The sequence below is a fragment of the Tiliqua scincoides genome, chromosome 1, assembly GCF_035046505.1.
Source record: "Tiliqua scincoides isolate rTilSci1 chromosome 1, rTilSci1.hap2, whole genome shotgun sequence".
Classification (NCBI taxonomy): domain Eukaryota; kingdom Metazoa; phylum Chordata; class Lepidosauria; order Squamata; family Scincidae; genus Tiliqua; species Tiliqua scincoides.
In genome coordinates, this window is record NC_089821.1 from 298,122,727 (window position 1) to 298,128,251 (window position 5,525).

Below are 5,525 nucleotides of genomic sequence, written 5' to 3' on the forward strand. Positions count from 1 at the left end.
AACACAGCTTCCCCTGTTCATGTTTATAATGTACAAGCAAGCTCAGAGTTGTCCTGGGTTGAATGGGCTCTGTGAGTCATGCACACTCAGTGCCATTTGCCCAATGGGTGCAGCAGGAATATCAGGAAAGGGAGCCATTGAAAACTGCCAGAGATATGTCTATATAGCCTGAAGCGATGGCCATCTCCTAACAACAGTGCTGAGTACAGTTGTTCTTGGCTGAAGCACACACTGCTTCCAGCCTCTCCCAGTACTAGTGGTTGGCAACCTTCAGTCTCGAAAGACTATGGTATAAGCCTACAGCACCCAGTATTCCCAGGCAGTCTCCCATCCAAGTACTAACCAGGCCTGACCCTGCTTAGCTTCCGAGATCAGATAAGATCAGGCATGTGCAGGGTAACAGTGCTAATGGAGAAAAAAAATTATGATGTTTAATGACTGAAGGCCTCGAGGCACCTCACCTTGATCACTATTCTTCCCTCCTCACTTTCCAACCCACTATCCCAGCATTCCTTCATTTGCCTACTATAACCAACAATGGAAAGGCCCATCAGGTCATCCAGTCCATTTAACCAAAGGCATCATTACTCAGTCACCTTATTCAGCTGTGACTCAGACAAAGCTTCCACTGACTCAAAGGAAGTTTTGCCTGAGTAAGTCATCAAGGAAGACCACAGGATCTGACCATACAAGTGCAAGTCCAAAAGTGTGGACACACAATGGCATGGCGTTCTGCCTGTTGCCTGAGAACTGGAAAACCCTGAGAACCTGCAACATCTCTGAGTCCACCTATTAATCTGACTCGTATTGACCGATTTGCATCTGGGGCATTCCCGGGATGAAGAGTGTTCAGGATTAGGAAGCAGGGATGCACGTACATTACTTTGGAATGCCCCCAGCTGCAAAGTTTCTGTGGTCAGGCTCACAGGTGAATTCTGAGCTATAGGGTGTTCACAGCTATAAGGTGTTGAGGAAGCATTTTTCAAACTCTCCTGCTTGTCAACAATTTCTCCAAGAGCTCTCAAATGGTCACCACTCGTGTTACCACTCTGTTAGATGCAGAGAGTGCCAGACCATTACTTTTAATGAGAAACCTGTCAGCACCTTCCATAGACAGGTGTAGCAGCCATGCTCTTCCCCAGAACTTCCACACACAGCCTAGTCATGCTCCAAATTTAAGCAGCCTGCTTGTCTTGCTCTGAGGACAAGTGGGGCCTCTGAATCGCATGACAGCTCGCATGACTGAATCTCCAATTGGAGATGCGGGGGGCGGGGATCAACTGCCGTTTATCTGACTCGACACACACCCAGTCAAAGCTCAATCAGAGGATGGCTCAGTAGTGCCCTGGGGGAGGTCTCCTGATGCACAGGGGTTCACACTGAAACACACCATTCATGTTTCAAGTAACTGGATTTTGGTAATATGGCAGAAATGAGTGACATTGTATCTTCCAAACACTGCAGTCTAAATTGTCCAATTGCCCAAGTATTTCCAGCATGTTCCACAGAGGGCAAACAATACTGCCAATTTCATTCACGTCAGCTATGATAGAAACTTATATAACCCTTGTGCAATAGTTACCGTAGCAGCTTTCGGCCCCTTCTATGTGTCATTCGGTGATGAGTGAGGAGCCTCCTGAAATTTTGTAATACAAAAATGTTTGGCTGTCCTGAAGGGACAGCAGTAAAACTTAACACGTTGCCTAGGAAGAGACCTTAATTAAGGATTGCATTCATAGCTGGAAGCCTCAGGCTGGCTGGAAAATAAATCTGATCTGGAGAAGATCCATTTCAAGAAATGATAAAAAGAATCAGTGAGGCCAAAATCTGCCTTGTTATTTTCTCTCATAAGGGATGAGCTGTGGGTGTTTTTGTTTTGTTTTTTAATTATTGTTATTTTTTTGCTTTCTTAATGAGAAACTGTTTGATAATGAGCAGGTTTGTCCATTGAGACCATTCATGGCTGATTTGCGTGATCAAAGGGGTGTGTGTGTGTGTGCCTTCTTTTCAATCCACGGTGATGTTTTTCAATCATCAGTTTCAAGAACATGGTGGTCAACAAGCCTTCTTCTGGGCAAGGCCAACAAAAATGAATTGATCAGTTGGCAACCTTCAGTCTCGAAAGACTATGGTATCGCGCTCTGAATGGTGGTTCTGGAACAGCGTCTAGTGTGGCTGAAAAGGCCGATTCGGGAGTGACAATCCCTTCCACACCAAGTGCAGTCTGTCCCTGGTCTGTCTCCCTGGCTATGGGCCTTCCTTCTTTGCCTCTTTGCCTCAGACTGTTGGCCAAGTGTCTCTTCAAACTGGGAAAGGCCATGCTGCACAGCCTGCCTCCAAGTGGGCTGCTCAGAGGCCAGGGTTTCCCATCTGTTGAGGTCCACTCCTAAGGCCTTCAGATCCCTCTTGCAGAAAAATGAATTGAACCTCATGAGGATAACACCCTTTGCAAGGGTGACATGGGGTAAGATGAGGCATGGAAGTAGCTTGTGCAAAAAGGAGCAGGGGGGAGTTTGAAGCAATGCAATAATTCAGGCATTAGATAGATGGGGCAGCACTCTGATGACCATTTCACCAACAAGTTCCTTCCAACTGTGCTCACAAAGAAAGTAAAAACTAAATATTAGTCCCAAATGCAGCTCAGAACCCAACTTTTAAGGCTGCTATCATTTGAATCGCCAACCTCCTGCCTATTTGTGCATAACTGCTCAGGGCCCAATCCTAACGGGTGTGTGCCGGCTTACCACCTGTGCGCACTGTCGCAAACATGCTGTAAGGCACATTTGCAGGCCCAAGCACCAGTGGAGCACTGGTGCTAGCCCAGTGCTGGCTGGTGCTGGGCTAGCGCCAGTAGAGCACCTGGTCGCACGGACCACCGGGCAGTGGAGAGGTAGGTGAGGCTGTGAGGGGAAGCAGGGGGGAGGCATTCTAGGGTGGGGGGAGGTGGAGGGAGGGCAGAGAGAGGGCAGGGAGGAGGAATGCCAGGGGGAGCTTTGCTCCACCGGATCCTGAGCCTTCGTGTCAGGCTGTCTGCCCAACACAGAGGCTCTAAATTCTACACCGATCCTCAGGTCGTTGTAGAATGGAATAGCACCATTGCAGGGCTATTTGCTTTACCCGGGGAAGGGGTTAAAGTCCCCTTCTCCTGAGAAGGAGGCAGCAGCTGCCTGGGGCATGCTGGATGCAGCAGCAGTCATTTTTGGCACCACTGCAGCCCCACGTGCTGGGCAGCTCAGGATTGGGCTGCCCGTGTACAAAATCGCATCTTTTACCCGGTATTAATTAATTCAAATTAATAACCACTCTGCTCCACGAAGTCGGTTTAGAAGTGCAGTCCACCCATTAACATGTGCTGAAGTGTGGGAAATAATCTCGTCGTTTTGCTAGCTCCTCTCTTCCCCCGCACCCCTGGTTTTCTGGTTCTTTATTTTTTTTTCTTTTTCATTTTCTGTCACAGTCACAAAGGACACAGTTATTACATATGCAGAACCAGAACTTCTGGAAGAGGAAGCACAAAGCAGAGTTGAATCTCCAAGGCCAATTACAACCCCTCTGATTTTAAAGGATTACAGCAAAGCGACTTTGTGCAATAATTTCCCCTCTAATTACAATTTAGAAAGCATCTCCATTGTTGTCAAAAAATATTTAATGTGCCTTGGCATTAGCAAATAATCTAATTCATTTTTTATTATTATTTTATTTTAGTTGGTCACACAGCATGATCACATACAATTCCCAGAGCTATTAAACAGAGAACGGTTTCATTTGCAACAAGCGATCTCGGCTTGTTCGGCGCTGGTAATCAAACATGATTATGACTGTGCCGAACTTTTGCAGCGGCCAACAAGTCAACGCTCGCTAATCACCAGCCAATGAAATAGGAGCAAAATTTATGAATAAAGTCCAAACAGAAGAAAAGCGGGGGGAGGGAAACAGAATGACCAGACTTCGTAAGATTATTTCCTGTCTAATACTGGTCAACACCCCAATGCAGTTAAACAACGTAATAGGAATGCACTTAAATGGTTATGTCAGTTTTTACAGTATTAAATCATTTAGCAATAATTACCCCAGCATGTGGATACTATAAGCATAGGACTTTGGAGGACAAGACAGTCCGTTTTGTTCATTGAAATTGATGGTTTGCTAACCCACAGCTGTAAAAAGCAGTAAGCATTGCAAGCAGTGCTAAAGTATCCTTAGCATCTTAAGCACTAGAAACTTGAGGCAATTTTTTAAACAGTTGATATTAGCTGGATGTTAGATTCTGGGACTAATGGGAGCAGGTGTTGTGTACTGGCTTGGGTACTGATCTACGAATCCAGAAGTCACTGGTTCCAATTTTGCTTCTGCTATGAACTCACTAAGGCGGCCTTTGGCTAGCTATTCAGTCTCAATCCCCTCACCCAGAAGTTCCCAAACGCTCCAGGAGAGTCTGGCACCTTGTAAGTTCTTGCAGGGGAAGGGGCAGCAGTGGTGCGACCGCAATCGTGCCATGCCACAAAAGGGTTTTTTTTTTTTTAACTTACTGTGGGTCACACTAGCCTTCTGGAGGGTGCGGGGAACCTGCAGGCCCCTCTGCAGGGCTCAGAACTGTTGCCAATTGCAATTGCAACCCACTTCCAGTTTTGGGATGAAAATAGGAACTGGGTCAAGATCGGCAGCAGTTCTGAGGCTCAGGGAGACCCACAGAGGGGTCTGCGGGCTCCTCAGGAGGGCTGCCATGACCTTCAGAAACTTTAACGTTTAAGTTTGTGGTACGGCACAATTGAGGAAGCGCCACTGCTGCCTCAAGGTCACCATATCCCTTAAGGGCTTAGCGACATTTTCTCTCTGGTTGGGGCATCACGACACTCCAGTTTGAGATCTGCTGCCCTCACCCATAATATGGGTGCAACAATACTTACGTTACAAGGTTGTTCTGAGGACTGCAAGAAGGTAATACACTTTGAACACATGAAAGCGCTATACAAACGCTGATTGTTCTTGTCACTGTCACGGCCCCTTTCTGAATTTCCTGCAGAATTACAGCATAACTGCAACCTGCAATATCATCATGTTAATAGATCTTTCAAAATAAATAGCTTGCATTGCAACCTGACAACTATCCGGCATTTCTGGCAAACATTTCCACCCCACCCCCCTTTACCCTGTATGCATCTTCGAGCTGTCAAGAAATTGGACAACCATTGCCCTTTCTTCATGTTACAAGTTTGATTGAAATGGCACAGGCCAGACGACCAGTTCTCTCACAGATTCCTTAATTAGAGGGTCTCCTGAACCTCCGAACCATGAGCATAAAAAAGAGCAATTAACACTTTTCCAGGGCCCCCTCAGTCCATCTGTCACAGCACAGGTGGAAAGAAGAAAAAGATAATGGATCTTTTCTAAACAAAATGCTGGGCTCCAAGTATCTCTCCCCGCAACCCAGCCACCTCCCTGCCTTTATCCTTCCTACCATCAATAACACCCCTCCCTCCCCCCCCCACCCCAGAAATGGGAGAGAAAATAGATACAAAGCCTGT

The 5,525-nt window shown here is 46.6% G+C and overlaps 1 pseudogene; it reads right to left on the bottom strand.

The window, feature by feature from the left end:
* Window positions 1–294: 294 nt before the first annotated feature.
* LOC136637119 (5S ribosomal RNA) lies at window positions 295–413 on the bottom strand (annotated as a pseudogene).
* Window positions 414–5,525: the final 5,112 nt, after the last annotated feature.